Source organism: Neltuma alba, unplaced genomic scaffold, assembly GCF_004799145.2.
Source record: "Neltuma alba isolate B1F8T4 unplaced genomic scaffold, ASM479914v2 tig00010294_pilon, whole genome shotgun sequence".
NCBI lineage: Eukaryota > Viridiplantae > Streptophyta > Magnoliopsida > Fabales > Fabaceae > Neltuma > Neltuma alba.
Window position 1 is genome coordinate 678796 of NW_021635212.1, and position 27201 is coordinate 705996.

The following is a 27201-nucleotide window of genomic DNA, read 5'->3' on the forward strand; positions in this document are numbered from 1 at the left end:
TTCTAAATAGGGGCATAAACATTAAATTTTATCAAGTAAAATCATTATTTTTAATTTTCCCTTTTCATCTCTAATATCAAGCACATGTTACACCATTTCTCTCTCTGTGTTTATTATCATTATCTGTTATTTTGCATTGTGTATTATAACGTGATTGACGGTTTGAGTAATTAGAACCACTCAAAACCAAAATTTCGGGTAAAAAAAGAATTAACGGTAGCTGGACAATGAAAAATCACTTTAAATATTGTCACTTCCAGACCTTCTAGCTTGCCGTTCAAATAATACCAAAAAAATTTGTTGGCGGTATGGCAATCTCTATATCTCTGTGATACTCCTAATATTCAAATAATGTTCAAATTGAGTTACTTTTTCTAAAGAGTATGTTATAAAAGATCTCTCATATTTCACTTTAAGTTCTTAATTGAAATTTTTGTTTATTTGGCATAAAATAAAATTATCAAATGGATCTGCCTCACAAAATTTCATATTTCTTGACCATACTAGTGATTATATTAGATTATATATGAACACTAATTTTCACAAATTTTCAGAAAAAGTTGAATCAACATTCCATCAGGCATAAATGTGGATATGTACGTGTTCTTTACTTCTTTTATTGTTCTTTTGATTCATTTTCATTTCATCAATCAATCACAAAGTCAAGTCTTCTCTCCCGTTTGTTATGCTAATGAAAACTTTTGTAGGGCATTGATTATACTAATATAACCATTATTCTTGCATTCTTATTGTTTCAAATGTTTTATAATAAAAATGGAGGCATAAAAATTCAATTTTATCAAATAAAATGATTTTTCCCCTTTCATCTCTAATTTAGTCGAGTACTCTTATGAACGGTTTCATGCATAGCTTATATATTTGTATGATTTTATTGTATATAATACTCCTTTTTTCCTATTTATAAGGTATAGAGAAAATTCTTATTTGATCTTATTTATAAGATGTATTATTAAATTTTTCATATGAATACATAATTCTTTTTGCAAATAATTTTATTTTATTTGCCATTTATTATTGTGTAGATTTTATTCTCATATGGTATAATGTAAATAAAATAGGGACAAAATAAAAAATTTATTGAATTTTAAGATAAAGTTAATAATACTTCTAGTTCTTTAATATAAGCGCTAGATAACTAATTTATAAATATTAAAATATTAGTTGAGTTAATTATTTGTAATCATATATTGTCTTGCCTAAATACTCTAGTTAATCATGTGCATTAGAGTCGCTCTATCTTGGAACCTTTAACATGTGCAATCATAATAAGAATTACTTTGAAGAAAAAAGGATAAATATGATAAACAAAAAGGATTATGATCTTATGTTTATGATCAAATTGAATCTACAATTAGTTTTTATATTAAAGATTGAAAGTAGTAATGTTTAAGGTATTTTCCTTCTATCTCAATGAAACATGTTAAATATGATTTAGATCGGAGAGTATATATCTCATAATGAACTTCAAAATAAATTGAGCTTCGAAATTTTGAGCTCTTAATAAAAATATTTCAAATTTAAGGTTTAATAGGAAATTAAATACATGATTCACGTAACGTAACGTGTTTATACTTACACACGCAAATATCAATTTATGAATTTCTGAGACAAATTGTTTAATTTTAGTTTTGGATTTGTGAAGTCTTCAAATTTTGTCGGCTTCAACACTTCCCGATGGAATCTTAGAAATTCACGACTTGACACGCTTACAATGGACATTGACCCGTAAACTTTGGCGGACAAACGTGTTATTTGAAAAAAAATTGTTTCTCGATAATTTCTTTAAATTTATGTTTTCGCCTCCCTTTGTTTCTTCAAACAGAATTTGAGTCTTTCGTACCACAATACAATACATTGTTGTATGTAAATAACTAAAATGTAACCGTATAGTTATTGAAAAAATTTTAGGATTTTACGGTTAAAATTGATGTGAGGATTTTTCGGCTATACATTGATCATAAAGCATTAGTAAGGGTCTCCAAATCGGGAGAAGAACATTTTCACTAACTTTTCTCTTCATTCTCTTTTCACTTAATGTCTCTGCCGTTATATTAACTTTTAATGGTTGAAATCCGAAACTACATAAAAACATTATTATAATATTAAATATAATAAAAAAATTTAGCATTGCAAACTATTCACATCAAATTTTAATACTATAAATTTATCTATCTCTTTTATTATTTAATATTTAATATTATAATAACATTTTTAACTAAATAAATGTCACATGTTAAAGTGAGGAGGGAAATTAGTGAAGATGTTCCGCTTCCAAAGCTTTGCAACATAGGGTCAACCCGACATATTGAAGAGAAGAATTTATGTCATAAGGAGTCAACTCAAAAGGATCAAGAAGATAATTTAATATTTCATTTTCTAAGAATTTATTTGGCTCTGTATTAATTTTCTTTGTTTCCTTTTCATTTCAATCATAATTAATTGGCAAAGGCAAGTCTTCCGCCCCATCTGGTACGCTAATGGAAGACTATTCGGTAAATGAGAACTTTGTATTGGGTTTAATATAGTGGTATAATCATTATTCCCCATTTCTCATTGTTTCAAATATTTTTTTCTTCATAAATAGGGGCATAAACATTAAATCTTATCAAGTAGAATTATTTCTTTTTTTAATTTCCCCCTTCATTTCTAATATCAAATACATCTATAATTTCTTTGTAAAATTGGGTCAAAGCCTCCAGTTGAAAATTTTATTAGTGAACAAGACTTAAATGAAAGTACCGATATTTTGTATGTACAGAATTTGCAAAGTAAAAAATTTTGGTACTTTTTGTCTATAAAAATTTATTAAGTTTTTCACACAAATAGAATGTTAAATGGAGGGTTTCTTTACTAATTTTCTCATACTTGTCCAGGAATTATTTTGTAATGTGTATTGTAAGGTATATTCAGAGGGAGGAGAAAAGTCTACTTTCTCTATCACCATATGGATAGCAAGAAATTTAACAATTTATTTGTTAACAACTTACTTGGCTGTCGGTTTTCTTTGATTATTTTTTATTTCAATCACATCGCAAAAGGCAAGTCTTTTTTACCCCAAAAAAGGCTAGTCTTCTTCCCTGTTTGGTACGCTTATGGAAAAATAATCCGTAACTGAAAACTTTTTAGGGCACATATTTTTTTTTTGAGCTGATTTTAGGGCACATATTTGTTATATATATTATATTGATATAATACTTATTCCCTATTTTTCATTGTTTCAAATGATTTTTTCTAAATAGGCGTATAAGCATTAAATTTTATCAAAGAAAACTATTTTTTCATTTTCCCTTTTAATTTGTAATATCAAACATATGGTATACTATTTCTGTGTGTATATACTCAAAATCAAAATCTTGGGACAAAAATGAATTAATGGCAGCTGGACAATCAACGACAATTTTGAAGTTTCTCACTTCTAAACCTTTTAGCACGCCATTCAAATCAAGCCGAAAATAATTGGACAACAAAATAATGCCAAAATTTTTTTTGATAATACGGTAATCTTTTATATTTCTCCCACCCTCCTTGTATTCAAATACTACTTCTGATCCTTAATATAAGATCTAATTAACTTGTTTGAGGAGATCAAGAAAGTTAATAAATCACCTTAATATATTTATATTTATCTTGTTACTTTTATAAATTAATATATAATCTAATAATATACATAAGTATTTTAGAGAGATTATGTAACTGGGTCTTATGTTAAGAATCATGATAGTGATTTTGAAATTTAATTACTTTTTCAAAAGAGTATGTTACAAGGTCTCTCATATTTCACTTTGTTCAAGTTCTTAATTGAAACTGTTTTTAATTTTAGCATAAAATATAACTATCAAATTGAAAATTGACCAACCTCACAAAATTCCATATTTCTTGACTATATTAGTAATTATTAAATTACATATGAACACTAATTTTCAAAACTTTTCACCACAAATTTTTGGAAAAGTTTAATCAATGTTCCTTTCGGTCAAGCACGTTCGACGTGCTGCCAGGACCATTTGTTAGTCAAGTGAATATTTGAATTAATTTATTTTAAGTGATTTTATATTTTCAAAATAAGTATATGAGAGGAATATTCTGTTGTAAAATGTAAAATAGATTTTTTTAGTTAATTCTCTTAATAAGTCTTTCTCCTTTTTTTTCCAAGGAAACATGACTTTTTTTTTTGGTAGCCTCTACCCCTCTCTCGATATATATGATATAATGAACTTATTTTTATTTTCCTTAATTATAAAAATTTCTATTCCGCGTAAAAGATATACGCAATACGCAAGCCTTCTGTAAAATTAAAATTGGGTTGCAAAAAATTTTCTCTTATTTTTAATACTCCTCCGGTCCTTAATATAGAACCCAATTGTTGAGTTGGTTTTTATCCTAAATATAAAACTCATTTCTCATATTTATCAATTTTCTCTAAATTACCCCTATGGATACTCCCTCAACCATAATCAAGTAGAAAAGGGAGAGTGGGTATTAAGAAAGATGATTATGGTGTTTTAGGAAAAACGCGTCACATTTCTTATAATTAACTAAATTACCTAACTTTCTTAATTTAATCAAATTAGTTAAATGGATCTTATATTAAGGACTGGAGGAGTATTTTATTTTCATCGACCATGACAGTACTATTAATTATTAGTCATTAAATAAAATCGTTTAATTATTTTTTGCAAAAATAATTTTTTTAATAACTTGGTGGTATACAGGCCCTTACCTTGGGAATATTACTCTATATTAAAGCTATAGTACAAAGAAATATTATATCATGAGTAAGGGCTACAGTGATGTTATCAGCAAATCTGTTTGTCATGGCCAACATGTCAGTGAATGTATTATGCGTCAAATAATAGAAATCAAAACCTTGACTTATAATTATGTTACGGTAGGGAAAACAAGGCTTATAATTCTATTTACAATTAGGAATTACAAGAATTAAATACACAGTGCACTAAAATTAATTTTTATTCATAAGCCCATGATTTATATACTGAAGCCAACCAGTTTTTAATGGCGACAATAATTCATGTTTTTCTTTTTTTTAATCAATTCTGATTATACTTTAGTTCCCCATCAAATTCTTCAATCCAAGTTGGAAGAAGAAAGTGACTTGAGCCAGGGATTATTATGACAAACCTTTTATCAAGCGTAGCTCTGCCTATAAAAGAAGCCCCATATGTTAGATACCATATCCTTCACTCCTTCATATTCATAGCCTTCTAACTTCTCTCATGGCATTTCAAATCATCATCTGTTTCTACTTGTTCCTTCTTTCTCTTTCCCTTTCTTCTTCTCTCAACCCCCCATTATGTAATTCTCATGATTCCACTGCGCTTCTTCATTTTAAAAACTCTCTCTCTCTTAGTCATTCTGCTTCAATAGAGTGTGATGAGTTTAAGAATACATCTAACCCAAAGACAGCTTCGTGCGGAAATAATTCAAACTGTTGCTTGTGGGATGGGATCATGTGTGACTCCATGTCTGGTCATGTGATTGGCCTGGACCTTAGTTGTAGTTGGCTCAAAGTTCAACTCCATCCAAACAATAGCCTCTTCCAACTTTCTCATCTCCAAACACTCAACTTGGCTCACAACAATTTTAGAGGGTCTTTGATATCATCTCATTTTGGTGGTCTTTCCACTCTCATGCATCTAAACTTAAGCTATTCTGTTTTTGTTGGTGAAATTTCTCCTAAAATTACAGAATTGTCTAAGTTGGTCTCTCTTGATTTGTCTGGGAATGTATTTTCCTCATATGATGAATGGTTAAGTTTAAGACTTGAACCATCCACTTGGGAGAAGCTTGCTCTAAACATGACGGATATGAGAGAACTTGTTTTAGATGATGTAAATATGTCTTCCATTGTACCAAGCTCCTTGTCTTTGAAGTCGCTTCATATTTTGAGTCTTCAAGGTTGCAAATTTGATGGGCCTATTCCTACAAGTTTTGGGAACCTCACTCAATTAACTAATTTGAACCTTGCAGAAAACAATTTTAGTGGTGAGCTTTTATTTCTTTCAAATCTTCAAAGTCTTACTTCATTGGACCTTAGTGACAATTATTTTAGTGGTCTCTTGCCAAATTCCATTGGCCATTTGAAGTCTCTTCATTTTTTGGGTCTTAGGAATAACCAATTTCATGGGCCTATGACTGTAAGTTTTGAGAACCTCACTCGATTAACTTATTTGGACCTTGGACTTAACAGTGTTAGTGGTGAGCTCTCATTTCTTTCAAATATGTCAAGTCTCACTTTATTGGACCTCAGTTACAATTATTTTAGTGGTTTGTCGCTAGATGTGTTTGGAAATCTTTTAAATTTGAAATTTCTTGATTTCTCTGGCAATAAGCTACAAGGTAATTTTCCTGAGTCAATTTTTACCCTTATAAATCTTTCTTCTTTGGGACTATCATCAAATAACTTGAGTGGCTCTGTTAATTTTTACCAATTTTCCAAGCTTCAAAATCTAGAATATCTTGATCTTTCAAGCAATAAGTTTCTCTCACTTGCCTCTGATAATAATCTTAACTACACCATTCCCAATCTTGAGGCCTTATATTTATATTCTTGTCATATCACTATCTTTCCAAAATTCGTTGGCCTTCCAAATTTGCAGCTATTACATCTTGATGATAATAAGTTGCAAGGTCTTCCTGAGTCAATTTTTGGTTTCCTAAATCTTTCCAAGCTAAGCCTGTCATCAAATATTTTGAGAGGCCCTATTAGTCTTCATCAATTCTCAAAACTTCAAAATCTAGAATATCTTGATCTTTCAAACAACAAGTTTCTCTCACTTAGCTCCAATAATGATGTTCACTATACCATTCCCAGTCTCACATCCTTAGATCTATCCTCTTGCAACATCAATGACTTTCCTAAACAATTAGGAAGCATTCAAAATTTGAAGGGGTTAAATCTTTCCAATAACAAAATTCGTGGAGATATTCCCCAATGGTTCAATAATGTGGGGAATGGTTCTTTGGATACTTTGGATCTCTCTCATAATAACTTGACATCAGTTGAACATCTTTCAATGAGAAACTTGGGGTTTCTTGATCTCATCAGCTTCAACTTGTTGGATTCTTTTCAGTGTCCAACAACAAATTTAGTGGACACATTTCTTCCTCATTTTGCAATGCAAGCTCACTTGAGATACTCAACTTATCTCACAACAACTTGTCAGGCCACATCCCAAAGTGCCTTGTTGCTCTCCCAAATTTTCTCTTTAGATATTGAGAGATTTTGGAAGAAAAATAAGATTTTTGTGACTGTCCCTTCTCTCTTTTCCTTTACATATTTATTTATTTTATTATATTCAAAAGATTATTAACTTTTTATTAAATAATTTGGTTTTACAATATGATAATATGAATATATATAAATCAAATAACTTGATTTTAAATTATTTGATGATGCTAATGTTAGTATAATGTTCCTATTACAATATTTAATTTGATTTAATTTTAAATATGATATATTTTGGTAAGGATATTTTAGTTATTTAGATATTTGCTCATTGTTTTCCTTTCTATTTTCTCTCGTCTATCAAAACAAGAGAGATAACAATATTTTCTCTTTAGTTTTTCCTCCTTCCTATTTTACCAGTTTTGTGTTTCACTGTTTCATTTGACATCATTAAAATCCAATTAAAAAAATAAGGGTCAACGAATATTGTAAATACGAAGTAGGAAAGAGGACAATAAAAAAAGTATAATAAGTGCTTGAATCCACCAATTTCTCTCAAAAAAATAATTTTCAAGTATGTATTTATATATATATATATATATATCTATATATAGAGAAGTTCATTCATACATTTTTTCCCCTCATTTTCCTCCCAATTTTCAAGTCCTTCAAAAACTTCAACCAAGTTAATTCAAACAATCAGATGGTCATAATTAAAAAGAGGGTCTTAAACTACACCGTTCAATGAGCCTTTATACAAGGGCGTCCCAAATCATATATATCTTTTAAAAATTCGTATATAATTAGAATATAGGAAAAATAACAAATAAAGACTCTTGAATTACCAAAATTACAAAGAGGTCACCTGAATAAGTCAAATTGCCAAGAAGGACCCAGTTTCAAATTGTAATTATGAAATCAGGCTAAAAAGATAGAAATGTCTTTATTCTCTTTCTTCCATCACCCCATCTCTTTCTCTTTCCTTCTTCTCGTTCTCCCCATCTTCGTCCTTCTCTCCCTCTTCATCTACCTCCCTCTATTCTTCTTTTTATTCCTCTCCCTCTAAAAAACATTCATTTCCCGCTCATGCATTTATCAATATGATTAAGGTTGTGGCCATTCCCACCAATCTTTATTACAAAAAAGATGGTGACCCATCATTAATGCTAGTTGATGACTTTCGACTTTCATTTGCAGATGTGTTTTTGATATAGTATTGTTCGATTGTCAAGAATACTGTCTTCTTTTTCTTTACTTGTATTTGGGAATCGATAATCTCCTCATTTGATTCAGAGTTGCTGGTTGCTGTCAAAACACCTCTAGTTTTTTTTATTATTTGACTTACTATTGTTGTAATACTACTTAGTAGTATTGTAACTACAGATTGGTTAATTTGATCACAACAAGATGGCATGACAATCTGAAAATATTGGTGTTTTGTTTATGGGCAGAGCAATGTTAACATTTAGTATTTATAATTGTAAATGGTATCAATGTAGATCCATTTAATGTTCTGAAATTCATGACAGACCTCCTTACAAACTTATAATTTCACTTGCCATAGTTGTTATTTGGCTTTTCACTCTTGTCAATTAATTTTCATAACTTGTCATTCGCCTTACTCAACTTGTCATAAATTACATATCAGAACTTGTCATCTGCTAAAAAAATCTGAAAAATTCTGTCATTTGAAAAGAGAAAATTAAATTTTTATGAATTGCTTATCAGAAGTTGTCATTTGCCTTACTAAACTTGTCATTTGTCTTACTCAACTTGTCATTCGCTAAGGAAATCTGGAAATGATAGAATTTTTGTGTTTCTGTTGGTACATTTCTGTCACCATGTTTTTAATTAAGTAAAAAATATTAAATAGCTCTACATTGTTACAATATAGAACTGATTAACAAAAAATGTTAACATTCTTATGCACAATATAAAAAGACCATAATTATTAGCTTGTCATGTGTTTCTATCATTGCATTGTTGTCATAATAGTTAAAAGTCTGCATTAACAACACTAGCAAGCAAAATTACAACAATGGTGATGGTTACATTCCCTCCAATACATTTAACTTCCCCTTCATCACTTGCTTCAAAATGTCCACCAACATGGATGTAACGTAACAAATTCTGTATTTCTGTCACTGTATTTCTATCATCACAAGATGATTGTTTTTTTACCTTAGAAAATTACAACTTAAATATAATATATGACAAGTTAAGCATATCAAATTATAACTTCGTTTATTTCTAGATTTCCTTGACGAATGACAAGTTACGTAAGATGAATAACAAGTTTAATAAGGCGAATGACAACTTTTGATAAGCAATTCATAAAAATTTAATTTTCTCTTTCAAATGACAGAATTTTCATATTTCTTTAGCAAATAACAAGTTCTGATATGTAATTTATGACAAGTTGAGTAAAGCGAATGACAAGTTATGAAAATCAATTGACAAGAGTGGAAAGCCAAATAATAACTGTGGTAAGTGAAATTATAAGTCTGTGAGGAGGTCTGTCATGAATTTCAGAACATTAAATGGATCTACATTGATACCATTTACATCTATAAATATTAAATGTTAACATTGCTCTGCCCATAAACAAAATACCAATATTTTCATATTGTCATGCCATATTGCTGTGATCAAACTAACTAATATGTAGCTACAACACTACTAAGTAGTATTACAACAATAGCAAGTCAAATAACAAAAAACCAGAGGTGTTTTGACAGTAACCAGCAACTCTGAATCAAATGAGGAGATTATCGATTCCCAAATACAAGTAAAGAAAAAGAATACAGCAAGAGACGTTTTTCAATATTCTTGCCATAGTTGTAAATGTAAGGGTTAACTCTTAAATTGATATCTCAATATCTTTTGTCTCTACAATTTATAAATTTTTTAAAGTTATTGATTGCATATTAAAGAGAATTTTTATTCCTGAGATAATGACTAAAGGGATATTTTTGAAAAATTAAGATATATTTATTACAAATAATTAACTTAATAAATTTATTTGATATATATATAAATTAGTTATTTAGCTTTACCATTTAGGACCAAAAGAAATAGTTCTTAATATAAGAGTTCGTTTAAATTTTATTTTGATCATAAATATAAAACTCCAATTTATTTTGTCTTTTATATTTTTCCATTTTTTTAGAATAGTCCTTATAATAATGGTTGTTCTAACCAATACACTTGATTAGCAAAAATATTTTAGAAAAAATAACATTTATTTATTACAAATAACTTACCTAATTAGTTTTCTTAATTTACTCAAATTAATCAACTAGTTCTTATATTAAGAACCGAATGTGATATTATTCTCTTAAGTGGTTATAAACCTTTGAATGTTTTATGATGGGAATATTAGCCAAATGCAAAATAAATTTAATCATATAAAAATTAAATTTCAAATCTTGAATTCAAATTGAAACTTTTTCAATATGAATAACATTGAATGGTGATTAAAACCAACATAAGAAATACTTGTTATTTAAATGATCACATAATTTGGCTAGTAAATTTATTTAGTAACATTTTTTGAAACAAAAAGCAAATCTTAAAAGGAAAAATGACAAATAAAGACGTCAAATTATTAAAATTACACAGAGATCACTAAATAAGTAAAATTACCATGAAAGATCCAATTTCATATTGTAAATATGAAATCTTGACAAAATGTCTGAAATACCTCTCAGCGAAGTTGTGATTTAATCTATTGAAATTGTCATTCGCTAAAGTAAACTTGTTATTTTTCATAATCAACTTGTCATTTGGCATACATTCAACTAAGTTGTGATTTGGTCTATTGAAGTTGTTATTCATTAGAGTGAATTTATCATTTCCTATAGTCAACTTGTCATTTGGTTGAGGGGCATTTCAGACATTTCACCAAGATTTCATATTTGCAATGAGAGACTGGGTCCCTCATGATAATTTTGCTTATTCAGGTGACCTCTATGAAATTTTGATAATTTGGAGTCTTTTGTTGTGATTTTCCCATCTTGAAACATAAATATTGTCATGTTAAATCTTAAAACTTAGAAGTAAAATACTACAACGCGTCGGATAAAATCCAACGGGTTTAACGACCGGCGAAACGCAACGCGACTATGAACTCTGACGAATTTCGCTCTGCAGATCTCGTGCGAAAATCTTCATCCTTGCCTCAGAGGAGAAGAAACAGAGTCAGTGGATTTGAGTTTTGAAACCCTAGCTGAAGTCGGCATCTCAAACGAAGATCAGGTGCTCAAATGTCCGTTACTCTTTTTCAGTTTTGACCAACGTTCATGTATTTTCTTCCACTTTCTGTGAATTCCTTGTCACTATCATAGCATAGCTGTTAATCGCGTAATCTAGTTCGGATCCTTACGATTCGAAGCTAAGTTTTATGAAATTATTTTTGGAACTCTTATTCTCTGCATAATTGGGATCAATTCTGTATGTTGAAGATTTGGCTTCGGGGTGAGATCATGACCATAATGACTTTTGGTGACTTTATGATGTTTTATAGTGTACAGGCAGACTGGCCATCTGGGTAGTGGAAAATGCGCCGTGCTCCAGTGGCAGTGGAGGAGCAATTGCTACAGAGAGCTATTAAAGAAGAACGCCCTTGGGAAAACCTTCCAAAACGACTTCAAGTAACTCTTTCTTCTAAAGAAGAATGGCATAGAAGGTGAGATTAACCTCATTAAGGTCCTTCTAAATCTATTGCTTTTGTTTACTTGCCTCTGTGAATTGTTTAATTTAGTTACCTAACATAGACGTCACTGTCCAAACAGCATCCTTAAATGGGTTTCTTTTTCAAATGCATTTTTAAAGGTCCTTATTTCTTTTTCTGGCCCTGGAAATTTAATGCGGGATTATAGAATACTGCATAAGGAAGAGACTCCAATGGAATAGCTGTTTCGCTCGCAAAGTTTGTAAAGAAAGGGAATATTTTGAAGAGATGATGCGTTACTTGCGGAAGAACTTGGCTGTATGTGTAGGAATAGTTTCCGATACACTATATTTAATTGTCTTTTTACCAAAAGGATAATGTCTGTTTGTCTATAACTCCGCATATTTAAAAAAAATGAAATTAAGTTAACATATATTTAGAACTGCTTGGATGTTGTGTGAGGCCCTCAATTCCTTTCGTTTTGTTGTAGGAAATGTGCATTTAGTTAAGATATTAATATAGGGTATGATGTCCATATCTTATCCCAGGACATACATGCATAAACATACTAATGAATTAATTAATATTAAACCTACGCTTCTCAACAAAATTTGTAATTTTGTATGAGAGAATTAGTTAGCTCGGTCCAAAAAAAAAAAACAGTTGGGAAGAATACCTATGTGTAGCAACAAGGGGGGGAAAAGATGCATATGTTCATCCTACTAGGAATCTCGTACAAAACTTCGTTTTTCTGTGTCTTTTTTGCTCCAAAAATATGAAGATAAGAATGAAGATAATTTAAGCAAGGAAACCAATATGCTAATCAAGGAAATTACGTCATGACTTGTTTTACAGTTGATTGTTCCCTTGCAAATAATTTACAGAATTTTTTATGTTAAATTTTGTTATAGATTCAAAACGAGTTTATGAAATTTTTGCTCTACTAGAATTTGTGACAACAAAAAAGACTACACTGCAAATTTATTTTTTTTCGAAGTCATTTACATTTTTATTACCTTTATGAGATGGACCCCATATATTATGTAGAATTTGAAAAACTTAAAAAATGATATAATCATTATCTTCAAATATATTGAATTTCTTAGTCCATTATTTTCTTTTAAATGTAATTGTAACGAATTTTTTTACTTCAAATATATTGCCTTTTAGGCTATCAAAATAACCATTATGCATTGATTTTTGCCTATCTTTGTATGCCGCGCTTAGTGGTTCATTATGTGGCCTATTGGTGCCTTTTATTTAATTTCTTTCCTTCCAATGTTCCAATCTTTTGACTAAACGAAATAATTAATAATTTTGTTTTGGCCGACAAAAGGAGGGCAATCTATATATCTATCTATCTATCTATCTATCTATCTATCTATCCTATAAATGTTGTGGCTATTCTGTGAGTGGTCAACATGGCTCTCATCTATTAGCTCATGTTTTTTAGTTGTTTGATAAGTCCCCAAACGTCTCTTCCTCATGAATCACTGAAAGATGGATCGACTTCACGCTTCTTCGACTTCCATCCTTCATTTTCATATAATATAATATATTGGCTTATTTTGATCTTTGGGGGCTAAACACGATCATCTTCAAGTTTTCTCTCCCCATTTTGCTCTTCGAGTATTCTCTTCGCTTCTTCTTTGATTTCTTTTCTTTTATATCAGAATTTATGTTTTAGGTTCAATCCTTTGATACCAGAGGTATTTTATTCTTCTCCAAATGAACACGAGGGTTCCCACATGTTGGATGATGAAACAACCCGATCAAGACCTGTGGGGATTTGGCCTACCATGTTAAGAATAGTGGTAAGACAATATATTGTTCTTAGGTTTTTTACTATTGTTTTTGCTTTCCTGATTTCAGTGAAGCTGAATTTCAGTTAATGTTAAAGGAGCCAGAGGAATGTAGGGAGACCTCCTCTCTATTTCTTTTTTCATAACAGGGAGACCTGCTTTCTGAAGTGACGTAGGATGCTCCGGTTCCGCCACAACGACGTGCATGTTTCTCTACCCAATGAAAACATACTTTTAGCATATTTGAAACTGAACATCAGTGCTAAAATTTTTTCATTAGTGTCTTAAACACTGACAGAACATTGAATGGTTCAACTCCTTTCCAAGAAGACTCTGAAAATCACTCGCTTTTTTTTTGTTTGAGTGAGGCATAGTTACTAGATTGATGTTCTATGCAAAATATTTAAATGTTGTCTGAAATAAATTTAGTTATTAATTTTGTTGATTGGAAGAAAAATACTTCGGCTCATGACTTGATGTGTTTTCTGCTTATTTCTGTTAGAGATATATCTCAAGCATTTGGGATGAAGTTGTGCTATCGTCAGAACAAGGTTCCTCCTTCAAAGACAACGTGTATGAGAATTTTGTGTTTAGGGATATGATTATCGAGCAACTGATGATCCTGACCATCATGTCTTGTTCATAAAAATAAGTTTAGGTGGGTTCTTCATTTTCACAGCTAGATTTTATATATGTTGCACATCAGCTTCGAGATCTTACATTTTGCTTCTTAGAAAAAGAAAGCAGACAATCGGTCTGGAAGTATTCCAATGCTGGGCTGTTCTAGGCTTAGTTATTAAAGTTCTCCTCACTTGCTCTGGCTTTGCATAGATAAGGTCTTTGGTATGCTTAATCTTGTCCATTAAAAATCGTTTTGTGCTTTTATTTGGTATTAAGTCCAGAAAGTTTGTAGATCTTGCAATAATGGTCATTGGCTTTAAATAAGCTAAATTCCAAGGTTATTGGTCTTATTATTTTCACTGGTAGCTTCCTGCGAGTATTGTATTTTCTAATACTTTCATTTTCTGCTTAAATCTTACTGCAGTCTTGTATTCTTTATTGCTCATTTTAGTAAGAATCTGTCTTTTATTTTGGTTCTTTGAACACCAATACCAAATATTTTCTATATGGGGAGAATTCAGTCACATTTTGTAATCCTTGAATGCCCGTTAGATCTTGGAAGTTTTCTATGCTTGAGTCAATATTGTTTTTCTGCATTTTTGTTTCTTTCATCCCAACAATGAAAAATGCTGGCTAAAAGTCTCTAGCATATTGCCCAACCTTTTTTCAGTTTACCGATATCTCAGTCTCAGATCACAGTAAGTAAACAAAAAAGTAGCACTTCAGGGTGTCGACGCAAGTTTACGGTATATGACTACGAAACTGTGAAGGCAATGATTCGATCTCTCTGTTTCGCCAGACTTTCTCATTTGTTCCTTTAAAGTATTTGGAGAAAGCTCATCTAGATTTGGATGCCTCTTAGTGAAAAAATCTGTCATTTCTGTTCTTGTAGCCTCTTATTATGGAGCAATTTTCAATCTTTTATCAGAAGGGAAGCTTTTTCAGCTGCCAGAGGATTCTTCTAGTGCTGCATTAGTTTATAAGAGATTTGTACTATCTTTTGAAGGGTAAGAGCATTGGGGCGGCTCTTCCTATCATTGTGGAAAAATAGCTTTTTTCCTTTCATTTTCCAGATACATAGAATCATATTTTTGGAAACCAAATAATATTTGGCAACTATTGTACTTTTTTGACCAAGAAACCCAAATATTGTACTTAACTATATACGTATACTTCTTAATAAAAGCCCAGGACAATTGGTGAGAGGATTTGCTTTTCCGGCAAAAATGTTAACAATGGCCGAAGTGTTGTGCTAGATACAAGGGGGGAAGAAACTGAAATTTTTGGTATTTGTCACGTGAGATTACAACAAATAAGACAAAACAAAAACAAATGGTTGTGTCAGAACTACTGCTCTGCCAGAACAAATCGGATTCTTCAATTGCCATGGATTTTTTTTGGTAGGGCCTTACATTCACTCCTCTGACTAACATGGTGGAAAGTGGAAACTGTTGACTGTGTAGACATGAATGAAAAAATTGCTGCCATGAATTAAACTAAAATAAAAAGAGAAAAGGGTAAATAAAAAATGAGTTTGAACCATAAACATGGAGATCTACAATAATGAAAAAATCACCCAAAAAAAATACTCGCTAAAATTTAAAATGACAAATGCTTCTTTGATCTTTATAAGACAGTTCTAATGTGTTTTATACAAATCAATGAAAATACCAATGGCAAGACTAGGATTATGATTTTGATAGATTTTTACATGTCGAAATCATTACAAGAGTAGCAAAAACTATTGAAAGAATAGTCAGCATAATTTACTTGTCATGTTAAAATTTAATAAGTATTTTTTGTCATTATTTTCATTCATTTTATATTTTGTTTTTATAATTATTCTTCAAATTTTCATCATAAATTAGACACTATAAATTTTGTGTACTGGACCTAAACCCATCTGAATCCATGCTTCCATTTTTAATAACTAAAGACAATTTCTAGTAATAGTGTCATTTGCAATGACAATTAACAAAAACTGGGAATAATTAGTGAAAAGGGTAGGACTTTATCTACCGACCCGGTGTGCTCACATAGATAATTGTATGTAACACTATCAAAGGTAAAAAGTATTAAGGACTTCAAAGGATTGGTATTGGACACCATTATTATTTATATGAGATAAGCAAGATACCTTATTCGTCGGCAAAAAATATAACTTAAACTTGGTCTAAAATATAATGCTCTTTTGGTCTCTCTAAAGTTTAAAAAGACTCTTTCTGCGTTACGTTTGATTTTAAAATATAAATATAAATTTATATAAAATTAAAACATTCTCAATTTAAGATTGTGGTTATATTAAGTTATGAATGCACGAAAGATAGCCGGCTTATTTTAAATTAAATCTCAACAATCACATGGGCATGCTACCTTTTACAGGAAACAAACGTTCTTAGCTGCATAATAATTGATTAAATTTTTTGTAGTTTCACAAAAATAAAGTAAAAGTTAAACTTGCTGACTCATCACCACATTGTTTGACGATTGGAAAATATTCACGTACGCGATTATGTATATACTCTTCTAATTCTATTTATAAAACAGAGAGAAAAGATATTTTTTAATCCTATTTATAGGGCACTGAGAGAAATTTTTAGTGTGGATATACAATTTTACTTCTAATTTATTATTGTATTAACTTTGTTTACATGAGGTATAATATATGTTAAATGGAGATAAAGTTAAAAATTTATTATATTTTAAATGAGAGTTAATGAAGTTTAAGGTTTTCCTTGGTCTGTGTAAAACATGCTAAAAGTGCCTTATAAATAAGACTAGATAAGTATGTATAATATTATCAAAGCAAACAAGATATAATGTCATGGTGAATCCATAGCTAAGCAAAGTGAAGTCATGTGGTGAAAACTTGGAAAAGTGAGATAGGCTATGCGAAATAAGGGGGACAAAGAAAATTTGTGTCTCAATGCTTTCCCATGATTTTTTTTTTCATATAAATATATTTTTGACAGATCTCAGCGGTCTAAAGTTATAAATAGGATTGAAATCACAACCTTCACTCAGAAGGAAGTGTAACACATGCTCACTTAAAACATTTACTAGAATTTTTTAATTAGACAAATTTTTCTGAAAAGAAATTCATAAACGAGTAGTCTGCAACTCGGGAAGAAATTTTACTCTCTGAAGATTAAATAGACCATGTAGCTGGGATGATTTACTTTACAGTGGATGTCTTTAGTGCAAGTTTAGGATGGCCCAGCTTGCACCAGACTAGAGAATAAAAATACTACTCAATAACATACCCCAACTGACTAATTTAAAAAGATTAAGAAAGTTACTCAATTACTTTAAATTACTTTAAAGTATTTGTACTCATCATTTTTTTTCAACTAATTTGTCTTACTTATAAATCAATATATAATATTATATGCTACAATTAGATAATTTAGTAACTTTTTTAATCTTTTTAAATTACTCTTCCGGTCATTAATATAAGACTCATTTAACTAATTTAATTAGATTAAGGAAGTTAGGTAAGTTAGTTAATTATAAAAAAATTGACACATTTTTCCTAAAACAGCATAATGATTTTTCTGAATACCCCTTCTCCTTCTTCTACTTGATTAAGGTTAAGGAAGTATTCATAGGGATAATTTAGAGAAAATTGATAAATACAAGAAATGTGTCTTATATTTATGACCAAAACCAACTCAAAAATTAAGTCCTATATTAAAACCCAGAGGAGTAATTTATTAGGTCTTATATTAAGCAAACGAGATAGTATTTACCGCCACGTTAACGTTAGTAGTAGGAACTCTCGTCACTTAATCATGAGGTCGGGGGTTCGATTTCAACCCTCGAGAACAATACAGTCACCTAATTGGGAGAGATTTTTGCCTTTTGCTCTCACTACAACATCAGAGATTAGTCTCCATCGTAGGTGGACAGTATATTCCTTAAATCCATCCGTTGCATCTACATTTGCAAAAATTCTAAACCATCCTAAAAGCACATTAAGTATGTAACCTTGATAAGCCAGAAATTCACATCAAGGTATTCAACCAACAATTCCAACTTTTAACTTAAGATCCCGTTTGGTACGAAGCATTGAAAATGAGGAATTGAGATTAGGATTGCAATTGAGAAATCTATTAAAAGAGTATTTAGTATGAGTAATTGCTTATTATGAGAGATTAGAGAAACCCATAGAAGTGGGATTAGGGAATATCACTCCCTCATTTTTAATGCTTCTTGTCACACGCAACCTAAGTTCTCATAAACTTCAAGTAATGTATACCATTAAATAGAAATCAAGTTTAAAAAAATAAAACAGAGAGAAATATGTAATCCCAGAAATTAACACCATGGATCCAAAGAAAATAGGAACCACAGTTCCTACCAGGATGTGAAATGGAATAATCTTGCTCTAAGTCCAATCATAGCATCGCCGGTCATTACTGCAATGGCTACCGGAGATGGGACATCTGGACTTACCTTAGAAGCAGTACAGTGGTAATACCCTCACATCACAAACAAAATGGCCCCTAGAAAAAGATCACACAAAAAACGATTAAAAATAAGAATAAAGAAAAACCACATAGACCTATTTCAGCGCACAGCACTGCCAATCAATTTGGGATCTCTTCCTCATAGGATTTATCTATTTCTTAATCAGAAAAACTAAAATGCTCAACCATATCTTGCATAATACTACACAGTCATGGGCACTAATCCATGCAATGAATTAGCAAGAATAACAGAGACATACACATCATACAAAGAGTCCATGTTAGGGATTTGAAGAGTAAGTAGAGTAATTCAGAGAAATTATTATTTCTTTCTCATCTCAAATACATTTTACAATAAGCATTGTATGCACTGACTTTTTCTGACCAGATTATTTATCAGTTGACTAACATGGGCCAAATACAATTGGATTTTGAGCAACCCAAACCTTCTTCTCATGTATTCTTAAAAGTCCAAACAGCTGCAAACACATGCAAAATAAATTAACAAAGCTTTTCACAGAATGATCCATTAAATGAGACACTGGTTGACTGAAGATCTAGGGGACAAGAAGGTGTTGGTTTTGTCTTTTGAATATCCTCATCAGTGCTGTGTTTGATGGAACTTCTTATGTGAGGAAATTTCTCTTTCCAAAGAAGTTTCTCAGCTTTACAACCTAGCCACTCTCCAAGTTGCTAAGGAGTTGTTGTTGGGCCTGTCCGCTTTATGGTTAGCTTGCAAACAACGACACCGGAAGTTGCAGGGAAAGAATGCTCATGTCTGGATATTAGTTGCAGAAAATGACGTTGGGAAAATTTATTTTAGAAAATCCAGTATAGCAAAAGAGACCTTCAACTTGTGTTGGAACAACTGAAGTTTGACAAGCAGACATTCAATAGAAAGCGGGTTTGCATAATTGGGTTTAGACTTAAGCTAAAATTTTGAACAAAATACTACACAATTATGGGCACTAATTCATATGATGAACTAGCACAAGAACAACAGAGTTATATAGTATATAATGAGTCCATGATAAAGATTTGAAGAAAAAACAAAGTAAAATTATGCTCCTTTATCATCTAAAATGCATAGGACAGTAAACCATCCAGGCACCGACTTTTTTTAGGAGATTCTTTATCAGTTGACTAACATAAAAAAAGCACAATTGGATTTGAGTGACTCAACCACATTTGCATATATTCTTAACAGTCCAGACAGCTGCAAACACATGCGAAAGAAACGAACACAGCTTTTCACAGAATGACCCGCTAAATGAGAAACTGATCAATTGAAGATCTAGATGACACGAAGCTGTTGGTTCTCTCTTATAGCAAACATCTTATAAATATTCTTAGCAGTGCTATGTTTGGTGGAACTTCTTATTTGAGGGAAATTTTCCTTCCAAAGATGCTTCTCAGCTTAGCAACCTACCTTCTTTTGAAAGTGCTAAGGAGCTGTTGTTGGGCTTCCGCCTTTATGATTGACTTGTAAACCTACAATCCCTTTAGTTCTAGCATTGTCCTCGTTTGAGGACCCTATAGATCAGATGTTGCCTGCTATCTCTTTTTGTGGTTTTGGATAATATTTACTTTGCCTATGATGTACTGGTTTTAATCTTTCTTAAGGAATGTATTCCCTTTGGCCAAAAGAGAGTGGGGGGGGGGGGGAACAAAGAAAGAAAGATAAGAAAGTGAATACACCACTTACACATGAAAAATTATAGTGAAAAAAGGAAAATTAAACATGAACTACTCAGAACAAAATCCATCACCGTTATCTTGAATAATCACCAAACGAATGTAACCAAAGAACCCCCCATCCTCAAGATTTCTGTTGGAACTAAACAGAAAATTTGAAAATGTGAGAGCACAAGACCTCGGGGTAAAATATAAATTATGATCCCTTTCTCATGTAAAGTGCTTAGTACGCTAAGTCTTATACACACTCACTTTGCTCACTTATCAGTCAGCTAACACGGGCCAAATACAATATGCACCAAAACACTTCCTCATATATTCATCGTTAACAGTCCAAACAGCAGCAAACACATGCACAAGAAATGAACGCAACTTTGCACATAACGGACCCTTATAGTTCACTACTTACATGTGAGAAAATATTGGCCATGAATAAGGAATCAAACACAAACTCCTCAGAATAAATCCATACTGTTAAGACTTGGCAGAAGAATTCGACCACCACAACTCCAATTAAAAAACGCACTCCCCATTCACAGACGAATAAAATTTAACCAACCCAATGCCCCAAACGAAAACATCAAATGACGATGAAGTTTTGACATGGAGATCAATCAACAACAGGGACTAGGGAAACAGAATATTATTGCTGTCGAAGGTGAATCTGTAGAATTCCCAAAGAGAATTCATACTAAACCATCCCATTCTCGAAATGAATTTACTTCAATGAAAAATCAGAACAACATGGGATGGACTAAAATTCATAATAGAATTTTCATTTTAAAAGATATCATAGTTCTAGAATAAAACTCGCCTATGGCACTACATGAAATGGATTAACAAAAGGGGCAGGGAGAGATATTACCCGTTTCATCTGCTTTGACCTCTCTCTTGGAAATTCTTTTGTGGGAACTGGGAAAGCCAAAAAGGAGGTGTATTTGGGTGGCCGTGACCGAGAGGATTTTGCTACTCCCCCGGTCACTTTCTCCCCCCGTCGGAAACGAAAGATCTGGCAAAGGTGCATTAAGCGGAGGACTGGGAAATGGGCCGGCCTTTCACGGGCCGCTGGAGCCATTTTACAAAACTCGGCCTTTATGGAGGAGGCTCAGGCCGCGCGATATTTTAGGTCAGTTTACAAAATTTCATTTTTTCCAATACTAAACAATAGCAACATCATTGATGTGATCTTCATTGCTAGAGATAATAACACATAAAATATAAATCAAATCATCATTTAAAATTTAAAGTAGGTCATTTTTTAATTTAAATCATAAATATTAACAAAATAAAGTGTCAAATTAAGGTCTAAATAACTAAAAATAAAGCAAATCAAATTGTTATATTGAATTCTAATAGAAAAATATCCATTATCATATAAATATATTGATATTTTCACATCAGGTTAGATCATGTCATTTATGAAGGACTAAGATAATTTTAACCAAATACTAGCTAAATAAAAAATGAACAAATGTAATTATCAAAATGATTTAAAAATATATCAAATAATTAAAAACATACACAAGCCTAAATAGGTTAGCCCTTGGCCCTATAGTCACGAAGATGGAGCCACTAAGACTATAACATTTGAGAAGTCAGATATATATTATTAAGTAATTGTCTTGCCAAACTATGTCTTTTGAAGCAGTCCCAAAGTTATGGAGGATGATTTAACCAATCAAGTTTATCCTCATGAAATTGACTTAACGTATGTTTAAGCCACAGCACAAAACTAGAAAAATTGTAATAATCAAAGAACTTAATTGAGAAACATCCTAGCCATAAAGATCAAACATAAAAACAAAATACTACCTCTGATCCTAATTATAAGATATTATTTGTTGACTATAAATAATGTTTTATAATTATGACTAGAGATACGATAAAGATATATTTGAAGAATTCCTCTTTATAGCAACCAAAAACACCCATGTAGGCCAGAAATAGCATTACAATGGGGCCCCTTAATTAAAAATTAACACACGCGCGCGCATATATAAGCTCATGTGGTACATCATCAAAGGGCTACCTTGCAAGTTCTCAAGCAACATTGAGTTTCTAATTAATACAAAAGTATATAATAGTAGGGAGAATTATAATGAGGTTTTAAGGAAAAAAATAATTATTAAGAAATCCCAATAACAAGTAACTAATATGAACATATTATATCTTTTTCTATTTTGAAACTTATCATTAAATTCTTTTCAGTTGTTAATATAAATCCCTTTCTTAAAACCTAATTGTAATTCTCTCATAATATTGATCTTCAACATATATAATTCTTCAACATATATTGTAATTCCCTATAATACACTCAAGCAACAATGATCGAGTGTGTGTTGTAGTGGTCAATAACGTAACTCAAACACTCAGTTTGAGGACAACTAATTCGAAATGTTAGCTGGGAATTTATATATAAAAAGTGCATAAAGGTTTCATTAAACTTAGAAAGTACTTCTTTAGTTCTAAATGTAAAACTCATTTGTAGTGTAATTTACACTAAAAAATAAATTTTATATTTAAGATATAAGCGGGTAAAATTTATGAAGTTTGTATGATAGATGAAATATGATATTTCAATATTATTAAAAGATAATCCATTAATTAAAACCAAAGGTGTTATCTACGCCAAATTTATAAATGTAAAGAAATTCCTCATTGATTTTAAAAAATTAAAAGCATTATTTGTATATGTGTTTTTAAATATATATATATATATATATGTATATAGAAAGAGAGAGAGACAAAAATAGACTAGCAATGTATGAACATAATCTAGTTTGATTGATTTAAAAAAAAACCAAAGAAAGACAATTCAAAGTCGGTGCTGCCACAATCAGTTTGATTGATAAATGAATGGAATCTAGAAATTAAATTTTGGTTTTGGGATTGAAAAGTCTTCAAATTTTGTTGGCTTCAACAGTTTACAATAACCGTCAACGCTAATTATGTCAAATGACAAGTTGACTGTAGGAAATAACAAGTTCACTTTAGCGAATGACAACTTTAATAAACCAAATCACAATTTGGCTGAGAGACATTTCAAACATTTCACCAAAATTTTATATTTGCAATATGGGACCAGTGGGGTGTTTGGATGAAACCAAACCGTAGTTTGGAAAATGGCTTCTAGAGAATAGGTTTTAGGGAGAATAGATTTTGTAAAGAATAGATTTTATAAAAAAGTAATTTTGAGAAGTGAGAATGTTTAGATAGTTATTACCAGAAGCACTTTTTACATGTAGAAATTACCAAAAAGGGTATAAGTTAATATGATAATTATATAAGGAATAGATTCTATGATATATTTTGATTTGAAGAAATAAAATTGTTAATGAAATAATTTTTACTAACATAATTGATAATATATAAGATAATATAATTAATACATAATTAATATGTGTATATATATTTATAAAACATAATATTAAATATGTTTATAGAAAAATGAATTTTTTTTTTTTGCTAACAGAAAAATATTAATTTTCTTTAAAGATTTTAATCATGGAATCCCATAACATTTTTTCACAACTAGTTTTTGTAATAACATACTACCTCCGATGTTTAATATAATTAATTAATTAATTGTCACCACATGTGTATATATTCATAAAATATAAGAGTAAAAATATTTTTGGAGAAGATGAATTATTTTGTTGTGCAATTATTTGAGCAAAGGAGGAAAGGAAGAGCAATTATTTGAGTGGGGCTATTTGGTCATCTGTGATGGGCCCACTGTAAGCTTCCAATAATTGAAGCCAAGAAGTAACTCTGATCTGCTTCTGATAAAACCATGGTTTGGGGGTTCAAAACCATCATTTGTCCCCAAATCATGGTTTCATATTTTTAGGGGCTGTTTGGTTGACATTTTTCCCAAACCATGGTTTGGGGTGCTTGCCAAACAGGCCCCAGGTTTTTATTAACTATTTTTCAAATTGAGAATTCTAAATCACAATTTCATATATTGGGAATCTTTATTTATAATTTTCCCTATGTAAAATCATTATTTTCTAGTTCTCAATGTATTCTCATTGTTTTAAATTTTTTTTTTGTATAAAAAGGGACACGAATATTGAATTTTAAATAAATTTATTTTTTAATTTTCTCTTTCATTTGTAATATCAAATGAATTTTATCATATTCTATACTTTGTTGCATATATATCAATTATTGGGTTGATGTGCAAATTTATCCCAAAATTCCAAAATCATAGTAATGTTGTTCCCTTACCGTTAATAATATTAATGATCAATACTATTATTTTAATAATTAATGTTAATTTTTAATGATATTGAACAATATTGCTATGATTTTAAACGTTCAAAATAAATTTACACTAAAAATTAATAAAAGTTTTCTGAACAAATGTACACTTTCACCATTAATTATTTTGCATTGTGCATTTGCAAGGTATATTCAAAAGGAAGAGGAAAGTCTTCATTCACTGTCACCATATGTGTATAGTTTATTACAAGAAACTCGTGTGTTTGACGATTTGCGGTATCATTGAAATTGGAATAATTCAATACCACATTTTGTGCGATAAAAAATAAATTTATTAGTTCGTCATTAAATAAAATAGTTTAGCTTCATAGGGAAATGATTCAAACTATTGCTTGTGGGATGGGATCACATGTGACTCCATGTCTAGTCATATGATTGGCCTTGATCTTTGTTGTAGTTGGCTCCAAGGTCAATTCCATCCTAACAGTAGCCTCTTCCAACTTTCTCATCTCCAAACACTCAACTTGGCTCACAATAATTTGGTGATATTTCCACTCTTGCGCATTTAAACTTAAGCCATTCTGGGTTTGCTGGTGAAATTCCTTCTTAAATTGCAAAATTGTCTAAATTGGTCTCTCTTAATTTGTTTGGGAATGAATTTTTCTCATATGATGAATGGTTAACTTTAAGACTTGAACCTTCCATTTAGGAGAAGCTTGTTTTGAACATGACTGATCTAAGAGAATTTGTTTCAGATTATGCACATATGTCTTTCATTGCACCAAGCTCCTTGTCTTTGCTCATGAATTTTTCATCCTCTCTAATCTGTCTTAGCCTTTTAGCTACGTTGTTGTAAGGAAATTCAGGTAATAAATTTTTTCATTTGCAAAATCTCCAAAAGTTAGATTTGTCAGAGAATGAAAATCTCATGGGACAACTTCCATATTCCATAGGCCATTTGAAGTCCCTTGATTTTCTGAGACTCAAGGCTTGCCAATTTGATGGGCCTATTCATGTAAGTTTTGAGAACCTCAATCGATTAACTTATTTAGACCTTGCATTTAACAGTTTTAATGGTGAGCTCTCATTTCTTTCAAATATGCCAGGTGTCACTTCATTATACTTCTGTCATAATTATTTTAGTGGTTTGTTGCCAAATGTGTTTGGAAATCTTTCAAATTTGAAATTTCTTGATTTCTCTGATAACAAGCTACAAGGTAATTATTCTGAGTCAATTTTTACCCTCATAAATCTTTCTTGTTTGAGACTATCACCAAATAACTTGAGCAGCTTTGTTAATTTTTACTAGTTCTCCAAGCTTCAAAATCCATAATATGTTGATCTTTCAAGCAACAAGCTTCTTTCACTTGTCTCTGATAATAATCTTAACTACACCATTCCCAATCTTAGGTTCTTATATTTAGAATCTTGTCATATCACTATCTTTCCAAAATTTGTAGGCTGTCCAAATTTGCAGAAGTTATATCTTGATGATAATAAGTTGCAAGGTCTTCGTGAGTCGATTTTTGGTTTCCTAAATCCTTTCAGTTCTAAGTCTACCATCAAATAATTTGAGAGGCCCTATTAGTCTTCATCCATTCTCAAAGCTTCAAAATCTAGAACATCTTGATCTTTCAAACAACAAGTTTCTCTCACTTAGCTCTAATAATGATGCTCACTATGCCATTCCCAATCTACAAAGTTAGAACTACCTCTTGCAACATCAATGACTTTCCTAAACAATTAGGAAACCTTCAAATTTAGAAGTTGTTAAATCTTTCCAATAACAAAATTCATGGAGATAGTCCCCAATAGTTCAATAATGTGGGGAATGGTTCTTTGGAATTGGATCTCTCTCATAATAACTTGATATTAGTTGAATATCTTTCAATGAGAAACTTGTGGTTTCTTGATCTCAGCTTCAACTTGTTGCAAGGAAATCTCCCAATTCCATCCTTTGGTGTTGAATTCTTTTTAATGTCCAACCATGCCACTACAAAAAAAAAAAGCTCATTACTGACAGAATTAGCAACAAAAAATTATTTCATCATTAAATTTAGTGGTGGAATTTCTGTTTGTTGCTAAATTCCGTCTCTAATCCGTCAAAAAATCTATTAGTAAATATTTAGCGACAGAATTAGTAATGAAATTTTTTCCGTTAGAAATTTTTGTTGCTAAATTAGTTGTCACAAAAGTTTTCTTTGCTAATTCCGTCACTAATTCTATCGCTAATCCGTCACTAATTTTAAATTTTATTATTTTAGATTATAATCTTACAACAATTTATATAATAACATAATTAAAAATATAATGATTTAAATATATTTTTAATTGTAAAATAAATTGATATATTTGTGGAGTTAGTGTTAATGAAAGTATTGTCATCATTAGATATATACTTAGAATAGGAAGACAATTTCTTAGAAAACTTGTTCATATTTCATTAAAATCAATTCCTGTTGATTATTCATAATAATTAAAAAATATAATAAGAATATTAATAACTTTCTT

The 27201-nt window shown here is 30.7% G+C and overlaps 1 protein-coding gene, 1 long non-coding RNA gene and 1 other non-coding gene across 4 annotated transcripts in view; 1 reads left to right on the top strand and 2 right to left on the bottom strand.

Moving 5' to 3' along the window:
* Nucleotides 1-11818: 11818 nt before the first annotated feature.
* Nucleotides 11819-27201, top strand: part of LOC114755609 (protein FAM91A1) — a 52989-nt gene continuing 37606 nt past the window's right edge. Inside the window, exon 1 of one of the 2 annotated variants that reach the window (XM_028944493.1) lies at nucleotides 11819-11894. The gene's annotated coding sequence lies outside the window, so the exon portion shown is untranslated. Of the gene's footprint in view, nucleotides 11895-12177; nucleotides 12198-27201 lie in introns of those variants that run through there. The other variant, XM_028944494.1, reaches the window with a different exon arrangement.
* Nucleotides 18059-21362, bottom strand: LOC114755615 (uncharacterized). The gene is made up of 2 exons (XR_003741319.1): nucleotides 21332-21362; nucleotides 18059-19549 (listed from the first exon to the last, which is right to left on the bottom strand). It is a non-coding gene; the product is annotated as an uncharacterized LOC114755615 (long non-coding RNA).
* LOC114755626 (small nucleolar RNA snoR2/U65) lies at nucleotides 18603-18754 on the bottom strand. The gene has a single exon (XR_003741328.1). It is a non-coding gene; the product is annotated as a small nucleolar RNA snoR2/U65 (small nucleolar RNA).